Source organism: Ambystoma mexicanum, chromosome 3q (assembly GCF_040938575.1).
Source record: "Ambystoma mexicanum isolate Mex_15411 chromosome 3q, UKY_AmexF1_1, whole genome shotgun sequence".
Lineage (NCBI taxonomy): Eukaryota > Metazoa > Chordata > Amphibia > Caudata > Ambystomatidae > Ambystoma > Ambystoma mexicanum.
This window is the reverse complement of record NC_090926.1, coordinates 1,114,944,481-1,114,970,704: the sequence shown is the minus strand read 5'-3', so window position 1 is coordinate 1,114,970,704 and position 26,224 is coordinate 1,114,944,481. Positions and strand designations below refer to the sequence as shown.

The 26,224-nt window shown below is 45.2% G+C and overlaps 1 long non-coding RNA gene across 1 annotated transcript in view; it reads left to right on the top strand.

Moving 5' to 3' along the window:
• LOC138447654 (uncharacterized) overlaps positions 1–26,005 on the top strand; it is a 90,175-nt gene extending 64,170 nt beyond the window's left edge. The window contains exons 3-4 of the long non-coding RNA XR_011259922.1: positions 2,358–2,510; positions 25,916–26,005. This is a non-coding gene — a long non-coding RNA (uncharacterized lncRNA). The remainder of the gene's footprint in view (positions 1–2,357; positions 2,511–25,915) is intronic.
• Positions 26,006–26,224: the final 219 nt, after the last annotated feature.

The following is a 26,224-nucleotide window of genomic DNA, read 5'->3' as shown; positions in this document are numbered from 1 at the left end:
GGTTTACCTGTGCCTTACCGGCCCTTCCAGCGTCGCCCCACCTCGGAGGAGGCGGGGGAGGAGGCAGGGGTCAGCCCTCAGCAGCATGTTGGGCATTCAATAAAGAAAGCTGTACAAGAACGGTGAGTAAATTTAGGCACGTTTGGAGCCGATGTGCGGGACGGCATCCAGTTACACAATATTTTCAAACAGGGGACAGATAGAGGGGGTGGGGAGCAGGGCAAGGAGTTGGGGGAAAGGCCTATACTCCAGTTAAAGTTGCGGTTCTGGAAGAGGGCCTCAGTTTACCCAGACAGGGAGGGGGCCAAGATTTTGGGGAAAGCTTTTCACAAGGGTGTTAAATTGGGTTATCAAGGTAAAGGATGCAGTGGTGGACGGAAACATTTTACGTATGCGCTGGAGAATTTGGAAGTGGTGAGAGTGAAGCTGCACAAGGAGGGGCAGCGGAAGAGTGGTAGGGCCATTTACAGATCTGTCAGAGACTTGGTGTTTTCCCATTGGGGTCGTGCACAAGAAGGATGCAGGAGTAGTTAAAATAATTGACCATTTTGGCAGGGCATGTCAGTGAAGGATTTTATTGCACCGGAAGACTGCACGGTGTACTATGCCAGTGTAGAGCAGGCAGTGGGTTTGGTGAGGAAGGTTGTCGGGCATTCATGGCCAAGTGCGTTATCAAGGAAGTGTTTCGTTGTCACTGGTGCATCCAGCAGATTTTGGCTGCTGGGGATGCAGTTCGAAGGACGAAGTTAGGTTGAGAAAGCGTTGCCTATGGGCTGGGCAATTTTGTGTGCATTGTTTGAGTGCTTTAGCTCTTTGTTGCAGTGGATTTTACTTATAGTTTGTTTCAGTGGGGCGGGCAGAGAACATGAATGTTGGAGGATGCTGGAGGTCTTTGACACATATGCAAGAAGTGGGAGTGCCATTGGCGGTAGGTTAAATCTGAAGAGCCAGCAGTGACGTTGACCTTTCTAGGGTGGGAGTTGGATGCTGTGGCTGGGACCTCACGCTTGCTGCACAACAAGTTGAGCAGACTTGTAGGGTTGCTTGAGAAAGTGATAGTGGCCCGGAAAATGATACTGGGGGGTATAAAGATGTTAGTGGGGCATCTCAATTTCGGGTGTTAGGTGGTGCCCCCGGTTCGCACTTGTGTAGAAACATGGCACGGTCTATGGCGGGAGCTAAGTACCCACATCAAAGGGTGAGGTTCTCAGGGAGGATTACAAGTTTGGCCAAGATTACTGGAAGAATTTACTGGGGGGCAATATTATATCAGAGGATTTGCGTTCGGGGGAAGGAGCACAAGAAGAGCGGCCCACAAGGGGATAAGTGGGCAGTGATGCTACGTGAGCGGCAGATTATGGGAATTGAACTGCATGGACGGGGTGCACGTTTGGCCCCTGGTGAAGTGGGGTGGAACAGTGATGAGATGGTGCTGCATCGACGGGGGTGCACGTTTGGCCCCTGGTGCAGTGGGACTGGAACCATGATGAGATGGAACTTGACATTGGGACAGAGAACAACAGGATTTCTTTTTTTTAAATGTTTTTTTTATAATGTGTCTAATACTACACCGGAGTTCGCTTTCTAAGCGCGGCTCCGGGATGCAAACCCTGGGATTCAAATCTATGTTGCTCTGCGTGGTCTTGCTTGCAAGACCAGTGTGTTGCCTTGGTGCTATCCTCTGTTTGCCTTTGAGCGCACAAGAAGCTGATATCAGAGGCGCCTACATTGAGAACTTTTAGCACATCATGTAACAAATTGATGGATGCCAGCACGAAAAGGCTTAGGGGCTGTCCTTTCACAATTTAAGGATGGCATAGAAGGCACCATAGCATTTGCTTCATGGGCACTCCAGCGGGCGGAAGTGAACTATTCTGTTATAGAAAGAAAAGCTTTGGTGTGTGCCTAGGTGGTCAAACATATCAGACAATACCTAAGTGGAGGTGGTCCCTTTTGATCAGATCATATCTCAAGCCACTGATTCAGGTTCTTTCAGAAGCCTTCCTACTGATACCTTTTTTGTCCATGTTGGCTGCGCACTGATATTTGTGTATGCAGTGAATTTCCTCACGCGTGCACAGGGATCGACCTGTTGCTCCGAATAGGCAGCAGCGTTAAAGGTACTTTGCTGACGGAGATGCCGGCATGGTTGGTACACCATACTCTGTTTCTTTTGAAAGTACGATCAGTACATTCTAACATTACAGAGCTTAATGGTCAATTCTACTAATGAGACAAACGGAAAACAGTGCAGCAGGTGCAAGTTTCAGTTGTTATATATATATATATATTTTATAATTTCCTTGTAAATATTAGCACCTCAAACCAGAATTGTGTTTGCTCTTTTTTCCCTATAGCAACTAATTTCTCTGCAGCTGTTCTGCCATGTCGATGCAAGTATTGTGGTGACAGGTGATACATGAGGTGTTGTTCACTGATGTCGGATTACTACATTGATTTGTGTTATCCTACACCATTCTACAGGTTTAATATTGTCACCCTGGACATAGGTGAGTATAATTTGTTGTTCCCTTAAATAACTGGTAAATCATTATGATTATTTTTCCATTGTTCATTTGTGTATGCATTTCACGGTTTGTCATAACTATTAAGTATATGTATTGTTAGGTAATCCTATTTATTAGTAGGCTGTTACTTGCATATCAATGTATTTGTATGACTTTTTAGTCTTGCTGCCTATCTAAACGAGTGATTAGATGTTTGTCACAATTGATGAGTAAATATACAAAGAACCATTTTTGCACTCGGCACAATAGCCATTGGCATAGTAGGGCTGTATAATTCTCCACCTTCTGTTTACAAGTAGGTTGTAGTGATAATACATAATTTCTCCAAGTGGCCTGAAGTCAGGTTTGTGGAAACATTCACTACCACATCAGTAATTGAAGGAACTTTTCGGGACAAAGGTTATCCAGAAATCCTAATATCTGATAATTGGTGCATTTAATTTCAGGAGAAATTAGGCTGTTCCTGGGCTCATGCAAGGGTGTTCACTGCACCACATCTCTCTACCACCCTCAAGCCAATGCATGGTGCAGAGTCTTGACATCCACTATACAATTTGCCATATAAAATGATCTAGAACCACTACAAGTATTGTGACGCATGATTTTCACACATATGGCCACCCCCGACTCGACAACGAAAATATCCCTCTTTGAAGTTCCCCAGGTAGCAAGACCCTGATACTGTCCAAACCATGGCTGATATTCAGGAGCACGGCACAGGGCATGGCCATTGTTCCTGACTTTGGGAAGGTGCGTTCAAATCTGTCTTTAGCCCAAAAACAAATACAAGCAGAGTTCCAATGGTCTCATGATAACCGATCACCCGATTTCAAAAGAGGGGATTGGGTGAAGGTGAAGTCACCGGGGCGGTTCTTAGGTATGTCCAAATACTCCTCATGACACAAAGTTGTTGAAGTCCTTGGCGGTTCCGTTTGCATGGTAGATGGGAAGATATGGAATGTAGAATGCATAGCATGCTGCAATTAGAATAAGGAGCCATCTTCCACCCCCTGTCAACGGAATTTTGTCTCTTTCCACTTCTCAAATTGTCCAAATGCCAGTTCTTCCGAATAATCACAAGACAAGTCAAATTAGCACCACCCAGTATGAAACAATGGCAGAGGTCACCGTGGAAGAGTTTCACCAAGCCTACCAGACACCCATACTCATTGCTCATCAGAACCTCATTACTATTTCTCATCGAGTCAAGGCAAGAGGATGAAAACCGAAAATACCATTAAGATTTATAGGGAGACCCCTGAATATGATCGGGAAAACGCATAGCAGTTCTCCACCAGTTTGTGGTCAATGTTCACTTTCTCCACCAGTTTATTGTCATTGTTTCACCTTCTTGGTTGTTCCGTTCCTTCCCCTGTTCCTTCCATCCTATTTCCTTAGCAAGGAGTTTGCTGTTCTGAATTGTAGTGTGATAACCTTAGGTTTGCGAGGTTTAAAATGGGCTGACGATGTATGCCTGCAAAGGTACAGTTTCATGGGTTGGTTATAAGTTGTGAATATTTATGAGAGGGAAGTGAATTTAAAATTGTTTCAGAATTTTATTGAAGATTTTATTCCTGTAAAGTACTAGTTCATTGGTTAGTTGTAGGTGTTGAATATTCTAAAGAGGGAAGTGGTGTTACATCTGGACATGCTCCTGCAGTAGACTTATGTGTCAATAGCTCTAGAATGACAAATGAGGTAGAGGTGCGAGAGGAAGAACTGGGAGGAGTGTTCGGGTGTGGCTCTGAGCAGTAAAGCAACTTACCTCTTCCACCTGGCCCGTATCGTCATTTTTGGCATCCTGCTGCTACACAATATAGGTGAATAAAATGTTCAGATGCATGTAATACCTATACGTGATGTAAACTGCTTATAAGTACAAAATATTAACTGCTTGGCTCATAGACCGATGCACTCATACAGCAAACCTGTGTACTACATACAACTTTTATGCCTTAAACTCACACACTATCTGCCACACTCACCTCAAAGAACACTGAAATTAGATATTTTTAAATACGATTTAAGGTTAATCTAACAATAAGTAAAGTCTACAAAGAGTGGGAATAACAGAAACTTGACAGCTAATTTTCAATGAGCCGTAAAGTAAATCACACGTATTAAAGTCTTGTGTAAGACTTTCACACATGTAATTTAGTTCACGGCTCATTTTCCTAGATTTTTATGGTGGACAGGAAAGGCGGAACACAACTTGAGTTTCTGCTGCCTCCCTTCCTCCCAGCCATACAAATTCACCAGCATTTGCGCCAGCTTGCATTTTAATGCCAGCACAAATGCTGTGGATCCCTATGGGATCCACCTGCTTTATGTACCAGCACAATCTAAACACTGCCTGCCATGCGCACATGGTATGCAACGTTTGCTTCATTTGCACGTTGGTGGAAAAAGTGCAGGACAACAGGTGACATACAAACATGTATGTCTTCGTTTGCCCTGTACTTTTGCACTTCAAGGTGCAAGTGATAACAATTTGGCAGCGGGGAGACATTTATGTTACTTTGCTAACATAACGGCTCCCCACCACCACATTACAAGTGCATTTAAAATGAGCTCCTTCCTGTATACCTGAACAAATCCAACCATGGCCCTCGAAGTATAAACACTCACTCCATACCACTACAAATCCATCCGTAACACTCACTTCAAGTATTAGGCAGGTTACAACAATACCAGATATCTGGGGATGAATGTGAGCAGTTCAGCTTGCTGGATACGGGACACGGATTGAGGGAATAGCCCTGTAACCCATGCCGTATGTTGTATGCTTACTCTGGGGATGTATGTCACTGTGAGTGGAATGGAGTGATGTCATGAAGAATGTAATGGTCTGACTGTGTGAAGGTTCTGACAAAGGCAGTTGCATCTGGATGCTGGCTAGTTTTGGATGTGCCAGTGTATCGCAGCATAGTAACTTACTTGTACCACTCTACCTGAAGAAGCTTGGTTCCAGCGTCTTCTTACCCATGCAGGCTATCACATTTTGGTGACGAGCTGGTTCTCCAGGGGGCCCGGGACAGGAGCAGCGGCAATGGGTGGAGCACAGTGACAGACACTGCCCTCCAGGGGCATCCACACCACAAAGATGTTAGCAGACAGCAGGGTCCGACGGAGCCAGGGTCCTTGAGCTCTGGCAGGCTGGGTGGTGCCTGTGCCGGCGAGGTGAAGGTGGAGAGAGGCGAACGCAGACGGATGACTCTCTCTTCAGAAACTGGCGGGCAGGAAATGGCTGTGAGAAAACTAACTCCTTTCGTGGACTTGCAGGCTGGACGGTGTGGATTACTGAACTGCTACTGTTACAGAGGCTATGGCTGCTTCGAGCAAGAGGCGTGACGTCTGCCAGCACATATTGAACCAGTTGTGGGCAGACATTGGCAAGCCAATGACCCGTTGTTTCTGGGTCTGTGCATGGCGATTTGTCACATGGACTGCGGCGATCGCAGTTCTACCGCACACAAGCCCGCCAGTCATGGTCGACAGAGGATGCAACCATTGGTGGTAAACTGCCCCATGGAGCTCCTGTTCCCTGCTTGATCGAGGAAGTAATGATTACGTCTGCCCAAGCCAACCGGGACACGTCTCAGGTGGAGGTGTGTCAGCAGCTCTCAGCTGTGAGAAACCTGAAGGTGTCTCACCCGTTAGTCCCCGGGGATCTGTCATCCAGGTGGCCAGGACACGACCATCGCTATTTGATCCAGTTCCTGGGGGTGGACCAGTGTGGGAGGATCACCTGAATGGGGGGTCCTCGGGGAGTGGAAGTGGGACACTGACGGGTTAGACATGGTACCCCTTTCCCTATAACACATTTTCCCCATCCTACCCTGTAGGATATTCAGAAGTTCTAACCACTTTTCCAACACGAACACTTTCCTACACCGTGACAGACAATGGTCCCAGCCGTTTACCTGACTTGTCCCAACACAAGTGTCAGGCAGAGTCAGGCACTTGACAATAACTACGCACACCTGGTGGCCCTTTCCCTTGTCCAAAGGGATAAAAGGTGGAGCACAAGACCACATTTGGAACAAGGCTGAACACACGAGGAAGCAGCCATTCCGGACCAGTAGTTTAAATGGAGGAGAAAGGCAGTGAGACCTGGAGGTACGACGAGGAGGGACTTGTCCTTGCCCTTTTCAACTTAGACCTGCAAAGCCTCAGAGAGGAAAATCATAACACTGGGAAGTCCAGCTGGAGTGTTGTATAACAGTGTCAACGGCACATGGGGCCCTTCCGGGCTGATAGCCAAATCGGGGATAAGCATTTGCTGCTGTGGTAACATGCTTGACTCCCGACACAAGAAACTTCAACAGTTCAGCACAGCCAGTGAGTCGGAGAAGACTGATTGTAAACCGAACTGTGTTGGGCCCAAGGTTGCAAGGGGTCAAATTGTTAAACAAAGAACTGGTGTGTTTGAACTTTAAAGAAACCTTAGTAAAAGGTCCAGAAGCAGAGTGGTCCGGTGCTGCGGGGGCGCTCTTTCTAAGGACTCTGACTGGAGCCTTTTTGGGCTGTGTTTTGTTTTTAAACTACAAGAATCAAGAGGCCTTAGGAGAGGCCGGCATGAAGTGTGAAAGTGGTCCTACGAGTGTCAAGCAAAACCCCTCGTACACTCGAAAGTCTTTGACACATTGGAGAAAACAGAGTGAACCGTGAAGTTGGCAAATGTGAACCCGGCGGAGGGATGCCTGCGAATTGGGGGTAAACAGTGATATAACCGTGAACATTGTGGCGACAAGTGTGAACCCGGCTGAGGGATGTTAACAATGAATAGTTGTTTAAAAAGACATTGAGACTTTTGAATGATACGTTTTGAGTGAAAGACTGTACTGAACCCGATTGAGGGAGGCTAACGTTGCAAAAAGGATCAAAGCCCATCTGAGGGGATCCAAGGGGCAAAGAGCATTCGCCCAACGTGAAAGATTACCAAAGGAACTTTTTGTTTGTTTATTGTTTATGGTCCAGCAGGCCTTCTAAGGCAAGAGACTTTGCAGAAAAGAGACTTGGCCCCAGAAGGTCCTGGCATTGTTGAAAGGAACTGTAACCTCATGCTGGTGAGGCCCAGGAGTGTGCTGTGCTCAAAGGTCCTGCCTTGTCCGATGCTAAAAACCTGGAGGCGACCCCAGCCATACCATAGCCACACTGTTTTGTAAATTAGTTGTAAGGATTGGCAACAGGGTTTTTGGTATAGGATCTTTTTGTTTGACAAGACGCCATTAGGACTGCCTTATTATTGTTTGATGGTTGTAGCTTGCTCCCATCTTAGATTAGGCATTTTTCTCACCCATTATACAGTTTAATGAACACCCTTGAACTGTGATCATTTGTGTCTGTCTTTACTGTTGCCACCATGAGTTCCTTACACAGCGCATCACGCTGCATGTGTTTATGATGCTGACATCAGGGGTGCAGGAGCCTGGCATGACCCTGGAGTGGGTTGCGGCAATCAGGGAGGATGTTGCATGGCGTCTAGGACCCTGAATGCTGCATTGAGGGTGCCAGGTGGTGCTTTTCGGAAGTGTGGCCCTGCCGGGACAGTTCTCAGGTAATATTTCAATGAAGTTCATTGGGAGGAGAGGCAACAGAGTTGGTGGGCGGAAATTAAGATGGATCGGCGGGTTCAGCAGCAGTGCGGGGTCTGTTATGAGACCAATTGGTTTTTTGTGTACATCTGCCCTAGGTGGGAGCGGATTTCCCAGGATCTCAGGAAAATGGACCCCGACCTTTGGGCTTGGTTTGTGGACTGTAAGAGGTTTACTGACAAGCAGGAGGAATAGTCAGCCCTGGTTATGTAACTAAGGCCTGTATCTATAATTTTGCAGTTGTGCTTATGGTGTGGCTTCTGAGGTCAGTTTGGGGCAGTCACTGTTAGGTGGGTTGTTTGGGTTGGTGTTTTGGTTAAGGCCTGTCAATTTTTATTATAATGTCATGTTTATGTTGTGGCCTTTTCATGGTGGCCACTATATTAGTTAGCGGACCTGGGTCAGAGGTCATGTTTGGTTTTGGACATGTGGGTGTAGGAATGCACAGGATTGGGACGTTATTTGACATGGACATGTGGGTGCAGGGAAGAAGGGAATCCATTTCTTTCCCTTTCTTGTCTTTTTTGGGGGAATTGTGGACATGTGTGTGCGGGGCATGCATTTGGGACACATGTGTTTGTGGCGTAGGACTTGATACAAGATTTTTTCTATTCCTGGGGATGCACTAGTTGTGTACATGTATCGTGTTATGTTACAGGTTTTTACGTGCATGGAGTTTTGTTCGGGGGGTTGTCCACTGGTTGGTTGTTTTGGATATGTGTGTTTCGCAGAATGGCAGAGTGGGTTCTGGGTGTATATGTTTGTAATGTGCTCTGCCAGGGTTCAGGACGGCAGAGTTGGTTCTGAGTGCATACTTTGCAGTGTGTCTTGCTGGGGTTCGAAATGGCAGGGTGGGTTCTGGGTGTTTGTTTTGCAGCTGGGCGCTGCCGGGGTTCCGGATGGCCAAGTAGGTTCTGAGTGTTGGGGGTCAGAATGGCCAGGTGGGTTCTGGGTGTTTGTTTTGCAGCTGGGCGCTGCCGGGGTTCCGGATGGCCAAGTAGGTTCTGAGTGTTGGGGTTCAGAATGGCCGGGTGGGTTCTGGGTGTTTGTTTTTGCAGCTGGGTGCTGCCGGGCTCAGGATGACCGGGTGGGTGCTGAGTGTTTTGCAGTGAGGTGCTGCCAGGGTTTATTGTGTGTTTTGCAGTGTGGTGCTTCTGGGGTTCGAAATGGCCGGGCGAGTTATGGGTGTTTGCAGTTAGGAGAGATTTTCTTAAGCGGAGGGGACCACAATGTGCCCGGGATAGCTAGGTGAACTGGAGGATTTTGGCAGGGTGACTGTCTTGAAAATAAAGGCCACAAATCGTAGATGCTTAATATGACTTTGTCAAGGAAAAATGTGAAGGCCGCTGAACGAGGTATGCTCCTATGTGTGGTCCGCAGGGAGTATTCAGTATTTGGGGATTCAGCTCACGGGGTCAATGGAAGAGTTGGACAGGGACAACTATCTGCCTCTCTTGGAGAGGGTCAAGCAGTTGTTGTGGGAATGGGGGCCTCTATCGATATCATGGTTGGGGAGAATTAATGTGTTGAAGAGGATGATTCTCCCTAAGATCCTCTATTACTTTCAAGCTCTTCCCATGATGTCCCTGTCTTGATATGGGCAAAATCTTCCTCGGGGCCAGCCCTTTGAGAGCAAAAATACCCAATTCAGCCCAAAATACAGGTTCTATTGTGCTGAGCAGTGATCTCATGCTAGTGACAAATGACACCCTCAAAGTTTTAGCATATTTATTCTAAGCAGTGAATTTCATATACATTTGGGATTCAAGTTAGAGAATATTACAAAGCATAAAACAAAGAGCAATGCAAAATATAGTGAAACATGGAACTTAGATAAACATAGAGAAACATAGAGAAATATAGAGAAACATAGAGAAACACAGTCTTACGTCCCTTAATCTCAGCCCTGGGAGACCTGGGTTTTTCATAGAAAAACAAGGCTGGAGGACACCGTGAGAGCCAATTCCGGGCACCTGACTGTACACGAATCAAGTCCACAGGCGATCTCCCCCTGATCCCATGTGTGCATGGATATTTTATAATCTCTTGCTGTCAGTCACCATGACGCATAGTTCCAGAACTTTCCCTGTGAGGCTGGTTCATGGAAAAAACCCAGCTCTCTCTGAGATGCTCCCTGCTCGCTCCTACCCCCTCCCTTGTTCCCATCTGCGCTGGCTGAGGAATGTCTTATCAGTACCTTCCCAGAGAAAAGGAAGATTAGCTTGGAGCCAGGGCTACCGTTAGTGAGGCTGAATATTCTAAGGGAAGCAGGGATGTATTAACCCCATCTGCAAGCTCTAAAAGGCATGCACTCATAGCTTAGTGTTTATAGCGCTTAAGACTGGCTATCTAAGCGCTATATAGGTGCCATGATGTTCCAAACACTCCAAAAACCTATTAGCTACATAGCTGGGGGCCCTCCCTGCCTGTCTATCAACAATGCTTAATTTGACCTATTTCATACTAGGCCTGCATATTCCTTGTAGCTCACTACTGCATAATGGAAGTGCTACAACAGACTACTGTCAGCATTTTTAGCACATACTTTGAATACACTATTGGCTTTCAGCGGCTAATGCTGTCATCTAAAGCCCTGATTGGCAAGGTTGCAATTTCGTGTATCACTACATTCCACCCCTATTCAACGTGTGTGCGACAAAATGCTGACTAATACCTATCAATATAGTATTTAGTGCAGTGATAAAGACCTTGGGGCTTTGCAAGAGGTTTAAGCAAACTATCTTCTAGCGGTTAGTTAGCGTGGCATGCAAGGTAAAACACTACCTAAACAAAAATGTACACAAAGTGAACAGTGACATATACCCTTGCCAAAACCTGGCCTACACAATAATACCTACACAAAGTGAACATGGACATTTACTCTAGCCAAAACATGGCCTACACAAAAATACCTAAATCAATTTTGTATAACTGATTGTCAGTTAAAAAGCAGCATGCAGTTAAAATGTCAAGGCAATCCAGTGTAGTCTAATCTACAATGCACTATTGCATTTATGTATGGTTACCAATTCTAAAACCTGGCAGCCTTTCACCCTAAGGGCCTACCCTCCCCCTGATCCCAGGGCATTCAAGCGTGACTATGGGCTGTGTGACTAGACACTTCCCCCAGGTAGGTGGAACCCAACCAGAAACCATCTAATTTCGTGAACAAGGTGAACCCATGGGCACCAGGTTGTCTAAATAAAAACAATTCTACTAATTTACATCAAAGCATGGCATGTGTTATTCATGCAATCAAAAGCAAGCAATTCAATCCATATGTATGCTGGTAACTGTAGCTCTGCGTGCCAGTGTGTGGAGGATGGTCGCCCCCACCCAGTAAAAAGCCAACACCTGCTGATTTAACAATGTTTGCCATACAATGCATTGTGTGTATTTAGCAGTCTTGTTGACCTGCCCTATGGCAGACAAAAATGTCTTCATGTCTAAAATTCTGTCATCTTCAATTGGCTGTCAATACTTGTAGCAGTGCTGGGCATATCAATGGGCCCCACTAGGCCAGAAGTTCTATAGCAGAGCTGGCATCAGAACCCATAGTGGCTAGCTTATTGTGCACAGTTTCTATGTCACAAGCATATAAAGCTCCTGCAATTAATGAATCTAGCTCCCTAGCTACGCGCACTCTAGTGATGGGCCATAGAAATGGACTCCATTTGTAGCAGCTTGGTAGTACTAAGGAAACATTGCCTCATGGTAAATCTATGTCTAAGTGTATCACTGTAATAATGAAGGTGTGCATTACCAGCCTACAATTTACATGTTGTCTTACTACTGGAAAATCTAACAGGTTCACAGTGTCTACCTTCTGTGACTTGGAGAATACCCTTCTTCAAGTGGGATATCTACCATATACAATAATAACTTTAGCCACAAACACCATACTACTATCCGGCAGTGGCTGTTTCATCACACCATGGAAAAAATTCATTTAGTCAAGTTATAGTCCATAAAATCTTGGCGAGAACACTCGCTGCAGTTCTTGGTCAGAAAAACATCACATTAGACAAATTAAACAAATGGTATCCATTCAGTGACAAAAGATGCCCGACAATGTGCCAGGCCAGTACACTAGCAATTCCATGTGGATACTCATTTGTAGCGCTTTTCCAAAGAATTATTCCAAATGTCTACAATCAAAAGGTGACTCTTTGCATTAGTGTGCTGGAGACAGCTGTCCCCACAAAAACATGAAACTGGTTGGTTTAACAAAAACCGTGTCACACTCTGTGTCATAAAATCAAACATCAAGTCAGTCATGGTTTCATTTACCTGCCTTAAGCTGGCTGTAAATGTATCCAGTGTTTCAAAGATTACCATTTCAAATTATAGCTCATACACTTGGCAGCATTACTTCAATTAAGAAACTTAACCTACGCACAGGTGACTTTGATGTGCGCACTCATCTTATCTCAAAATAAATTACGCTCCTGCTTGCATAATTCTGCTGCCCCAACAGTTCATAAATCATTCTCCTGCCTACGTGCAATGTAGAATATTTTTTTTTTCTTCAAAAAACAAAACATCTCTGGTTAAAGCCATTCAGTTGGAAGAGTAAAACCATTTGGTTTTTTTTCAGATTCATCTCAACAGTGCATTTAAAAACCATTTTTCAATGTGTTAGCATTCAATTGCTGTGTCACACAGCTGTATGTGGTGCCTGATGTTACAGTCCACAATTCATTGTCCATAGTCCTTTAAACAAGAAAGGGCAAAACATGTCATTTAAATGTGTAGCATCAAATACTTGATAATTAGCCAAGTCTGCATCGTGCCAGTTCAGCAAAAGTTATTACTCTGTTGGACACTATTCGCAGGTTACAGCATTGAGTGCGGTGCAGGGCACGTTAAAGTTGAAATAGCATGTCGCAGTGGCTCGCTTTCTCTGAGAATGCGTCTGACCCTTCTTTGATCAGTGTCACCCACAAACTGCATATTAACTTTCTGATATTGTAAAATGTCTTGTCGTGCTTTGTCTAGGCAAAATACAAACAGAAATGTTAGGATTTCATCAAAAGTTCAATATCATTATTATCCATGTTAGGATGTCATCAAAACTTCAATATCAGCGTTATCCACCCCTTCCCATAATACCACCCCCATCTTCAAAAAGTCTCATCAGGTAACTACACACTTTGTCATTGCTACTGCAATTATTTATCACCTTTCTGCATGTTTCTGGGGGCTTATTTACACTTAACCATACGGGGTGTAACTGCCTAATCACAAACTCATTTGTGCAATGCAATCATAGCTGGTCAATGGTACCTCAGACTGATCTGTGCTTTTACAAAGCCATATAGTAAGTACCCAGGTCGCACAATGCTTTTCTTTTTCACCAAAGCGATCACCAATGCCAGGCGCCAACTTGCTTCCAGTGTCTCATGATCTTGATTCAGTTTGCCCTGCTGGCATCACTCCATTTTTCAAAGGTAAAGTCTTTCAGTCCAATACCGCTTACAGTTGTACAAGCAGCTTTGTTTATTTATCTTTCTTTTCTTAGCAGTGTCTTTTCAAGCCTCTCGTTTTTTCACTTGTCATTATTTTCAAAGGGCGTTTGCTGTTTTTTGAACCACCCCTTTGAGTGCGATAGTCTAAGCCAGTTTCTTTTGTTGCTTCAACAAATCATTCATTCTTGCACTAAGCCGTGTGGCTTCTGGATCATGGCTAATGTGCAGTGTTCATGTTGTACTTCAAAGCCCCGCTCTGCGTGTTGTCTCTTGCAAAACGGCTAAGCACTTTTTGTCAGTTTTGCTTCCATCTGGAATGCCATAATGTCTTTGTCAGTTACTCCATCCCCTGGCAATGTAGCTTGCAGTTTGCCAGATGTGTATTTTCTCTTCTCAAAGCGCCTAGAGGTTTCTTCTCCAGTGCACAGCGCTTTACTTCAGTTCACATCACATGGAGCATTGGAATGCAGCTTGCACAGCAATAGCGTTTCACTTCACTTCACATCACATCACATGGGAATGCGGTTTGCACAGTAATGTCTGTTGGAATGGGCAGCTGTCTTTTCTTGGCCCATTCACAGATGCATAGGTAAATGTTCAGATGTGATGTGCCCGTCTGCCATCCTGCATGAAGCCTTTGCTCCGTACCACAGTTTACTGGGCAAATTCTTTACTTTTTGAACAGCTCTCTGTTTTTTGCTCCCCCTTCCTCAGGAATGCAGGCATGTTTATCTTTCGTGTGCACCTGGCAGCGCCATGAGCACGCAGCTTATCTCTTTTTGCTCTATAACTCTTACACTGTGGCGGCTTCAATGGGAAGTACTCGTTTCAGACAGTTCATCCAGATTAACTCTTTCTTGTACTGTTTCTGCTTTTGTTTGCCTTCCTGCACCTCGCCCAAGACAGCTTCAAGGCACAAGCTCTGCACACACAGCAAGACTCTTGTTTTCAAAAGCGGCACTTTTCTTGTAATGTGCGATCTTTCAAGAGAACTCGCAACCCATTAAATCTTTGTGCTATCTTATCACACACAGATGTTTCATTCTGTTGTACCATTGCCAAACTATAACCACTCATTTCAGTGCATTTAAAAAATAAAAATGCCATATTTAGTGCAGCTCCCTGCACGTTTTTTTTTCTGCAAGAACAACCCACACTCTATTGCTTGTGGGCTGTTTAATGTGTCAACAACATTTTTTCCCCATGTATCACAGTCAACAGGACACTATTTCCAAATCATACATCACTTATAAGGCAACAGCACAAATCCATGGCATAGCATGGGGACAGTCAAAAATACTCCAGGGGCAATTTAGAAAAATATAAATTGTTTTTCCCCCCAACCATTGCAAACTGATTCTGCAATTTCAAATCAGTACACAAAAATCGAAAATCCAAATAACATTCACTCACTTTCCTTTTAAGTGAGTCTCTCACCCAATATAAGCATGGCACAGCCTAAAATGCAATATAACCATTTTAGTGTGTTTCCTTTAAACAGAATTTGCCACCATTAGCACATGGAATTTTACAGTTGCCAAAAGAAAGAAAAAAACTCTTTAGGCTCTCAGCACAGATGTTACTCATTCTCCTAAGCATGGCTCATTCCCCTTCCTCATTATTCAGGAATGCCAACCCTTCAAAAGCATATATCAAAAAAGCGAACCTTCGCCTCCGAACATTACAGCCCCCACTCGCTAGCACACTGGGGCTGAGTCAATGGTTAAATCACTATTCACAATTTGCATGTCAAATCCCTGCAATTATTTTTTTCCTGCCCTCATGACAGAATAGAGATGAGAGCTCCGTCTCACTATGCATTCCAAATTACAACTTTAAACTTGGGAAACCACATGATAAAATTCTTTTTCTAATTGAGCATACATCTTTCTTAACCATTCATCAGAGTGCTTTAAACAAAGCCATTTCCCGCTCGTTTATTGCCTTGTACTCCCTGGCACCAATCCCATGCAATAAGTCAGTCACGACTGATTTACTGAAGGGAGTCTTAACCACACAAGCTATCGGCCACGGCAAGCCGACACAACATTGCTGCCTTTTGAAGTCTCAGAGCTGCAGTGAGACTATCAAGGAAATGCGACAGCCTGCTCCCCACTCTACACTGTGTTCTCTCACACCATTTGTCATGTCAGCATGGCACTGCTCTTCACAAATCCCACAAAGCTGCCACCAAATGTCTTGATATGGGCAAAATCTTCCTCGGGGCCAGCCCTTTGAGAGCAAAAATACCCAATTCAGCCCAAAATACAGGTTCTATTGTGCTGAGCAGTAATCTCATGCTAGTGACAAATGACACCCTCAAAGTTTTAGCATATTTATTCTAAGCAGTGAATTTCATATACATTTGGGATTCAAGTTAGAGAATATTACAAAGCATAAAACAAAGAGCAATGCAAAATATAGTGAAACATGGAACTTAGATAAACATAGAGAAACATAGAGAAATATAGAGAAACATAGAGAAACACAGTCTTACGTCCCTTAATCTCAGCCCTGGGAGACCTGGGTTTTTCATAGAAAAACAAGGCTGGAGGACACCGTGAGAGCCAATTCCGGGCACCTGACTGTACACGAATCAAGTCCACAGGCGATCTCCCCCTGATCCCATGTGTGCATGGATATTTTATAATCTCTTGCTGTCAGTCACCATGACGCATAGTTCCAGAACTTTCCCTGTGAGGCTGGTTCATGGAAAAAACCCAGCTCTCTCTGAGATGCTCCCTGCTCGCTCCTACCCCCTCCCTTGTTCCCATCTGCGCTGGCTGAGGAATGTCTTATCAGTACCTTCCCAGAGAAAAGGAAGATTAGCTTGGAGCCAGGGCTACCGTTAGTGAGGCTGAATATTCTAAGGGAAGCAGGGATGTATTAACCCCATCTGCAAGCTCTAAAAGGCATGCACTCATAGCTTAGTGTTTATAGCGCTTAAGACTGGCTATCTAAGCGCTATATAGGTGCCATGATGTTCCAAACACTCCAAAAACCTATTAGCTACATAGCTGGGGGCCCTCCCTGCCTGTCTATCAACAATGCTTAATTTGACCTATTTCATACTAGGCCTGCATATTCCTTGTAGCTCACTACTGCATAATGGAAGTGCTACAACAGACTACTGTCAGCATTTTTAGCACATACTTTGAATACACTATTGGCTTTCAGCGGCTAATGCTGTCATCTAAAGCCCTGATTGGCAAGGTTGCAATTTCGTGTATCACTACAGTCCCAAATCACTTTTTTATAGAACACAAGGGGCACTTGAGCAGGTTCATTTGGGACAATAGAAAACCTTGAGTGCCTTTGAGGCTGTTAATGGCAACCACCCACAGGGGAGGCCTGGGCATCCCAAATTTCAATTTCTACTACCTGGTGGCTCAAATGAGAGTGGTATGGGAGTGGTTCGGGGCAGACTGAGACAAGGTATGGAAAAACATGGACACAGCAGTTGTGGGAAGGCCGCTTGATGATTTTCCGAGGTGGCCAAAGTCAGGTAGGCCCAAGAATATGTATAGGAGTCGGATTACTGTCTTACTGTGGGAGGTGTGGGATACCTTGATGAGGAAAGTGGGATTGATGACCTTTCCTTCCCTGTTGAAGCCAATATTTAGAAACCCACGATTTATTCCAGGAAGGGGGAGGAGGGAGCTTTTGCGAAGGGGAGAAAGGCAGGGTGCCAGGTGTTAAAGGATATGATGGAAGGAAGCAAAGTTAAATCATATGAACAATGTGAACAAGACTTTCAATTGGGGTAAGGTTTAGATACTGCCAAATCAGGCACTGGGTAAAGAACCCTGGGGTCTCGAGGGCGGCAGTAAAGGACCTCACCCGCTTCGAGAAGTACGTAACGAGTAACACTGGGGAGGGTCATATAATACTGGACCTCTACCAATGGTCGAAGTGGGCGGGAGCAGTTGGGAGCAGTGCTCCTCTACTTTGTTTAATTACATTTTACTCTTCCTATATTTCATTTTAAAAAGAAACCGTTCTGGAATGGTTGGGTTTTAAAATAAATGTATAGGAAGCAGTTGAAACTTGCACTTCAGTGCACTACACTGAACCTTCTGTTGTTTTCTTGCCTGAGTTCTATGTTTATGTTCAATGCGGTTCCAGAACACCTTTGCCAATCATTTCTGAGGCTTTAGCCATGTTGGGAGACTCCACTTGGTTTTCAGTCATTGACCTATCAGTGGCATATCATCAAGTGCCATTATCCAAGGAGAGCCAACAGCTTTTATCACACCTGAAGGAACATTTAAATACCTAAAAATGCCATTTGGGTTGGTGTCAGCCGCTGCCGTTTTCCAACGTGTGATGGAGAAAGTGTTGGAGGGCATGGCAAATGTAGTGGTGTTCCAAGATGGCATACCGCTGTTTGCTGTGAGTGAGGTGCAGCATGATGAAATCTTGAGGTATGTGTTGGAAAGATTGAAAGAAGCTGGATTGATGATGCGGAGGAGCAAGTGTAAGATAGGGGTATGGGAGGTGGAGTACCTAGGTCACAAAATATCAGGGCAAGGTATTCCGCCCAAACTTAGCCTGCTGGAAAGTATCTGTAATGCGCCCGCCCCACAAGATAAGGACCAGCTAAGACCCTTTATGGGAATGGCTGAATTTTACCATTAATTCGTGAATAACTTTGCCACTATTTCAAGTCCCTTGAGAGAGTTGTTAAAGAAGGGCACTAGCTTCAGGTGGTCGAAGGAATGTCAAGATGCCTTTAAGAGAATCAAGGAAGCTATTGGTGCACCATCCTGGACAGATTTGTGAGTGACAGGAAGACTGTGCTGTCTGTAGATGCGAGCCTGTTGGGTCTAGGAGCTTCACTGTTGCAAGTGGATGCAGAGAAGGAGGAACATGTTATTGCTTTTGCCTCAAGGCCACTGAGGGGAGCTGAGAAAAACTACTCAGTGATTGAGAGAAAGGCCCTGGCTGTGTATTGGGTGGTGTTACACTTCAAATGTTTTTTGAGGGGTCAGGCGTTCCTGGTTAGAACGGATCATAGACCACTTGCAAATGATGACTAGTGAAGGTTGGGCTAGAGGTTCTCCCAGGATATCAAGATGGATGTTTGGGTTGTCGGATGTGCTATGTACCGGGCAGGGAAAATGTAGTCACAGATTGTCTCTCGCAGTTACCTGTAGAGGAAACGGGGGAACCGGTAGGGACCACACAGGAGGAGCAGATCATTATTGCAAGTGTTGATCTTGGTTCAGTGAAAGGAGAAGAGTGGGTAGTGGCAGATAAAGAGGATATGGTTCTGAACAGGGTGAAGGATTGGACGGTAAGAGAATGGCCTACGAAAGAGGAAATTAAGAGGATGTTTGATTGTTTTTTCAAAATTAAGAGTGAATTGTGTCTGTCCAAGGATGGTGGTAGACTTAGAAGAGGTGCCAAGGTTATTCCCCCTGAGGGGGTTAGAAGCAGGCTTGTGAACATTGCTCATCAGGGTCCTCCAGATATGAGTGGGACAAAGAGGCTACTTAGGTAAACGTTTTGGTGGCCGGCTATGGACAGTGAGGTGGACAGAAAGGTCAGGGAGTACAGAGAGTGCGCAGCGTGTGATAAGAGTAAAGTGGTAAGAGAGACCCCTCTTTTCCCGGTACAGGTGCCGAAAGAACCATGGCAAAAAGTAGCAGTGGACTTAATGGGCCCCATTCAGGGGTTGGGCGATGGCTTCAAATTTTTTGTGGTCATGATTGATTACCATTCAAAGTGGTTAGAGTGGCTGGCACTGAGAGAGGCTACAACGGGGGAACTACTGTCGTTCTTTGAAGATGTGTTCTACAGGGAAGGGTTTCCTTCAGAGATTGTTACCGACAACGCAGTCCAATTCTGTTTGGAGAAGATGAAAGCATTTTTATCACGTTTTGGGATATGTCACATGCACACGGCTCTGTATCACCCCAGGTCAAATGGGTTAGTGGAACGGGCCAACAGATTCCTGAAGGGAGGCATACAGTTGGCCATGAGGGCTGGATTGTCGTGGATGGAGGTTTTAAAGGAGATGGTATGGAGCTATTGCAGCACGTCCCATTCTGTCACCAAGGTGTCACAATTTGTGTCATTAAAGGGGCATCAGCCAGCCACCAAACTGTGTCCAGGTTGGATGGGATTGTCCGGTTGTGTGGATGTGAACCGCAATGAGATTATGATCTTGATAGTGAAACCTCAGTTTCAATACAAGCGTGATTCTGATGATGCAGCAAAGGTTAAAGACCAGGCCTTCTCAGTAGGGGACCTAGTCTTGATAAAGATTCCCAAGTTTGGGCTGAAATGTTTGGAAAGTTAATTTTTGGGCCCCAAGAGGATTACAGCTGTTTGTGGTGGTGTGGTGATTGTGGAGGGTGGTGAAGTTTGGTCCAAGGGGAGATTGGTCAGGAGTGGTGCAGTGATGTCTGATGAGGTGGAACAGGAAGAGGATGTTTTGAAGGATGGTGACTCGATGAGTGTGGTTGAGGAGGAGGTGGTGCGGAACAATGAAGGGGAGATACATGACCGACCAAAAGGAAGGATCAAGAAGACTCCCATCAGGTTCAAAGATTCTTATTGTGATTAAGCTGTTGGGGTATGTTTTGTTATAAGGAGGGAGATGTGTTGTGTTGTTTTATTGCCTTAGTTTATGTATATGTTCAATGCGGTTCCAGAACCCACATGGGTTCTGGAACCAGTCAGCAGTTAGTGTTGGAGCTCAGCCGAGCTGGGTGCCTGTCGCTCGCTCATCTTGAAACCAATAAAGTTATCTCTTTCACTTACTTATGGTGTCCTACCCGTAATCCTATCACCTTCCCTTAAACAGCAGGCGCATTTGTTTGGGGGTTTGTATTGCCCTTGGGTGGGAGCACGGCAATGGGAATTGTGGGAGGCCAGCAGGTAACATAGTTCCACTACTTCTTTTCATGCACTTCGATCAATGACCTGTACAGGATATTTTCGATCACCGAGGAAACAAGGAAATATCCTTATTTGAAATAATGGAAAGACACATTGGGGCAGGAAATAGCGGGGGTGCAATGGGAGAACTTATGGGAGGATATTCCCTGATTAACCAATGCGGTGCAAAGAAGGGAAATGTGGTTCAAAGTCATGATCGTGGTCCAGTGGCATCTTACCCCGGAGAAACTCCATGCATATTGTCCAACTGTATTTATTAATTTATTTATTCACATTTTTAAAGCGCACAGCAGCCTGAGGTCATTGTGGCGGTGTTACAGATGTACATTGCTGGTTACAAGGGAAAGCATAGTGGTTACATTGAACATTTGCATTTATGTTAGATTGCACACTTAATGGTTACAATGACATTAGCAATTACGTAGGTTTACGGGTTCCATAGTACATAGGAGATGGCATATACAGTCCGGCATGTGAGATCACCTGGCGAAGAGAGCTAGGGGTATGGGGAGTGATGTGGGTTATATCAATAGCGTGGTTTTGAGAGATTCGCAAAAGGCGAGCAAGGAAGGTTCTGCTTTGAGTGCGTTGGGGAGGGTGTTCCAGAGCTTTGGTGCTATGTGGGGGAAACCAATGCCTCCGGCGTTGGGTCTTCTTATGGGAGGTACACAGAGTTGGTTTGCGTGGTGGCTCCTTGTTGGGGGGGCCGAGATGTTTTTGGTTTTAGTTTCTGATAGGTAGGCTGAGGCAGAGAGATTGATGCATTTGTGCGTAAGGGTGAGAATTTTGAAATTGATCCTTTCCTTAACTGGGAGCCAATGGGATTCACGTCTGGCTTGTGAAATATGGTCACTTTTAGGTATGTGTAATGCTGCGCGGAGCGCGTTATTTTGTACTATTTGGAGCCTGTTGATGTATTTGTAGAGGTGCCTGCTAGAAGGGCATTGCAGTAATCAAGTCTAGCTCCTGTTGTGTCTCTGGCGATGGATAAGCAGATTTGAGTGGTTAGAAAGGGTTTTATGGCTATTATAGGTTTTGTGGTGAGAGCAGAGGCTCAGGAGATGGCGCTAACCTGTCTTGTCATTGATAGAGTGGAGTCTAAGTAGACTCCAAGGGTCTTTACTGATGTAGAGACTGATATGTTAGTGTGTTCGATGGTGGAGTGAGTGTATTTAGAGTTGAGTTTGGATTTCCTTACGGCCTAGGATGATGATCTCTGTTTTATCCGCATTTAAGCAGAGACCATTGATAGCCATCCAGGTTTGGATGGTTGCATATATCTGGAGGAGAGTTTCTGCATCACGGTCATATTCACCAGTGAGGGGGAGGAGGACTTGGGTGTCATCGGCATAGTTCATGTATGCTATGCCAAGCGTGTCCAACAGGTCAAAGAGTGGTTTGGTGAATAGGTTATAGAGGGTGGGTGCGGTGCAAGAGCCCTGGGGGACTCCACAGTTTATTGTGGTAGGGGCTGCATTGACATGGTCAGAATACACCTTCATAGCCCTTGCTTCTTGGAAGGAGGTTATCCATGCGGTGGCTTTGTGTGAAAAGTGGGCTGCGTTGGACAGATGGGAGGTGAGGATGTCGTGGTCAACAAGATCACACGCGACGGAGAGATCGAGGAGGAGGAGGAGAGCAGGTTTGCCATTGTCCATTATTTTGGTGATTTGGTTCTTCAGATCTAAGAGGGCAGTTTCTGCCCCATGTCCTTTGAGGAAACCTGATTGTCTTCTGCCTAGGATGGCGTTGGAATTTAGGTATTGTTGGATTTGAATGTGGTCCAGAATTTTGAGGAGGAAGGGAACGGTAGTGATGGGGTGATAGTTGGGACAAGCAGGGTCTAGGGTGGGCTTTTTTATGAGTGGGCGGACCCAAGCTTCTTTTAGGCTTTGTGGTATGATACCAGAGGAGAAGGACAAATAATGAAAGCTGTAATGATGGGGGTAAGAGTGTCTGCACATTATTTGATGATGGTAGGGGGACAGATGTCCCCTTTGCAAGTGGATGGTTTGATATGTTTGCGAAGGTCAGTAACTTCTGACTCTGTGACGTCTCTGAAAACGAAGAGGGGTATTTGAGAGCGAGGTTTACGTGGTCGGAGCGCATGTGTGATGTCCTGATTGGGGAGAGCTTTGCGCTGAGCTAATATTTTTTCTTGGAGCATTTTGACTTTATTGATGAGAGCGTCTTGAATGCTGGAACACCAAACTTTGTCTTTGATGATTTCATCCTGAGTAATAGCGGGGGCGCTGAGTTCCTTGAATATAGAGAACATTTCTCTGGATTTAGAGTTTGCTTTAGAGATTCTTTGGTTGAAAGATTCTGATTTGGCTAGGAATATGGCTTTTTTGTACGTGGATGAGTTCTCTTTGAATTCATTTAGAGAGGATTGGTCTGGCAAGGATTTCCATTTGGCTAGAGCTTGACACTTCTTGGTGCGTAGTGTGGATAGTCTTCGGTAAACCAGGAGAGTGCATAGATTTCTTCCCTTTCTTGTTTTCTAGGGGGGCTATGGATTCAATGGCTTGGGTGAGGACTGGTGCATAAGTGTTCGCCAGAGAGATGGGGTCTTTGATAATCGGAGGTTTGAGTTCAGGGATATCGAGAAGTGGTGCAAGGTTGATTTTAGTGAGTTTTTTTGAGCTTCTGACTTTGGCGGGTGGGGCATACGAAGGTATCTTACGATTGGGTATGGTGGGAATAGCAAATTGGATAAGGTGGTGGTCTGTCCAGGGGAGGGCTGAGATGTTGGTGATGGATGAGGAGCAGTTATGGTCTGCGATCCAATCAATGGAGCGTCCTTTACAGTGAGTTGGACCAGAGATTTTATGTTCAAACCCAATGTGAGTGAGTTAATTAGCTAGAGAGGCGGCTACTTTGTCTTTTGGGTCATGTAGACCTAGGTTGAGGTCACCGAGTAGGATGGTTTTGGTCGAACTTTTTAAGTTATTTCTTATGATTTGGGGGAGGAGCTTTTGGTAGTCTGGTGGTGAGCCAGGTGGCCTTTAGATGATTAGGATATTTATGGTGCAGTTAGGGGAGAGCGACAGTTTGAATGTGAGGAGATCAGCATTGTTTTCCCATGAGGAGCTTGTGTTGCAGAGTCTAATGGAGAGTGTGTTTGTGAATATGAGGGCTACACCTCCATCTTTGGAAGTCTTGCGATCATGTCTTAGGATAGTGTATCCTTGAGGGAGGGCAAGTGAGAGGGAGGGACCTGATGCTTCATGGAGCCAGGTTTCAGAGATGGCTAGTAGGTCCAGTTTGTGGGCCGGTGATGAGGACGTTGATTTCCAGTGCATGTGCTGGGAGGGATTGGGCGTTGATAAGATGCGCATTTAAGTTCTGTGTGGGATGGAGTGGGTGGTCATTGAACGTCAATGTTGAGTTTAGGACCAATGGGTGTGGTGGGTGAGTGATTGTGAGGAAGAGAGTGGTTGGGACTGGGCGCAGTGCAATGGTAGGTGGGTGTTGGGTAGCTGGTGTTGTGAGGGATGTGAGGGATGTGTGCGTGCATCGTTGTTGGAGAGGGTGCGACTTTACAGCACATGGGAGCACATATGATGGTCATGTGGGAGGCTAGCACCATTTTGGGAATGTATACGAAAGGCGATGTCGGATATGTTTGCCATACAGGCCCACAAAGGCATAAAAGAAGCTATGATGGGGACGGGGAGGGTTTTGGACACATTGCCAACCAGGGCTCAGAAGAAAGCCTACATGGTCCTAAGCATTGTAGCATTGCTTTTGGTGGCACAAAAGTGGTAGACCACAGTGGTCCCTGATGAGCAAGACTGGTTGTCCAAGGCTTTGCACTTTTTTACCCTGGAGCGGGTGACTTATTCCTTGCAGGGGGCCTTGCAGCGATTTGGGACCGAGTGGGATGTGGTGCTATCTTTCCTACGCAGGGACTCGAGAGTTGTTTTCTGCCCTAGAAGATGGAGAGTTGTAGAGTTGGTATGAGTTCAGGAAATGTTGTTCTTCTATGGGGAAAGCAGCTGTCAATGGGGGAATTTACAGGGGGAGTTTGGAGGGCATGAAAGTTGTGTACGGTAGAAATGACACTACAAAACACGTTTAAAAAAATAAGAAGCAGGATTTCTGCAGGATATCCATGGGGGGAGGGGCCAGAGCTCAAGAACGTGCTCATGCTCCGGCTGCCGGCCGTCCCACCTCCCCCGGGCTTGGTCCACTTGAAGTTGAGTTCTTGTAGTAGTTGTTGCACAGGTTTGTGGATGGTATTGTGTTTCTGGTGGTATGGAGTTTAGTTCTTCTATTTGGTTTGCGTGCTGGCCACATTCATGCTTAGTAGTAGAAATGCTTTCTGGTTGAGGTGGGGTCTGGTGTATTGTCCATAGGTGGCTTCTTGTGGATTTTCCATAGGTCCGTCTTGGTTATACTTGATTGTGCTGTTGCGTAACAGAAGTAGGTGTGTTGTATGCTTGCTCTGGGGATGTATGTCACTGTGAGTGGAAAGGAATGGTGTCATGAAGAATGTAATGGTATGACTGTGTGAAGGTTCTGACGTAGGAAGTTGGATCTGGGTGCTGGCTAGTGTTGGATGTGCCAGTGTATCGCAGCATAGTAACTTACTTGTTACCACTTACCTGGTACCCTGGAGCATGGAATAACCGTAGCTGAAGAAGCTTGGCTCCATCACATCGTATTCCCACAATCCAATACATCATCCTAAACCAATATCCACATGGTGTCCAGTGTTTTCATCTGACCCTGTTTCACAACTTAACAGCATGTTAAATTTTAGACGTTGTTTTTTAAATAACATAGTTATAAAACGCCCCATGCAGTGAGATTTGCTTCAAAATGCAGTCTTCAGAACTGTGGATCCTCTGCTCTGTAGGAAGTTGAAATGCTTTGTGTTTCCCAAGTCATCATAAAATGGTACAAAATTGTGAAAGGGGAATTGTGGACGAACAATAAACCCAACTGTGACCTCTATCGATACTATGGGGGAGACTTGAAGAGCACTCAGGTCAATGACCTCTTCACTTTAATCAGTACTTTAGGGGGGATTCACTGTGAAGGATTATTTTAATTCAGGCACCTCTTGAATCTGCTCTTTGCAGTGACACCCAGGTCTCCCGTCCACTAAAGTTAGGCAAATAGGGCACCCCCTCTGTGTTAATGATTAGACGCTCCCGGTAGGATCCCGGCTATAATGGGACACGTCACAATGGCTCGGCCATGTCCGTTTCCCAGGGTCTGCCCAGAGGGTCTGATGCAGCAGGTGGAGTATAACACATGCATCATAATTGCACCGTTAACAGGGTCAAGTTCTGGAATGTTTCTATGCAAAAACACTGATGGTGATAGCACTGTATGTACTTGTATGTTATGCATGGCATGGGTAAGTGTAGCTGTGCACTAATGTTATTGCATTGTTTTAATTTAGTGCTTCCTGGAAGATGCCCCCCCCTGGATAGAAGCGTTGTGTTATTAGTGCCAATTTTAATGATACTCAAATTATCGCCTTCAAAAGGAGGTAGGGCTGTGCTGTTTCTTCTGTAATTACAACCTGTTATGGCAGGTTGCACACCGATCTCGGAGGGGAGATATTGTGTGTGTAAATATGTCTTCTTTTTAAAAAAATGTTAAGTTTTATTTTTTAATGTGATGATATGTATGTTTACGTGGGTTTGTTTGAGCCTTGGCCGGGGTTATGTAGGCTTTTATAGGTTACGCATACCTAGATTACATATGT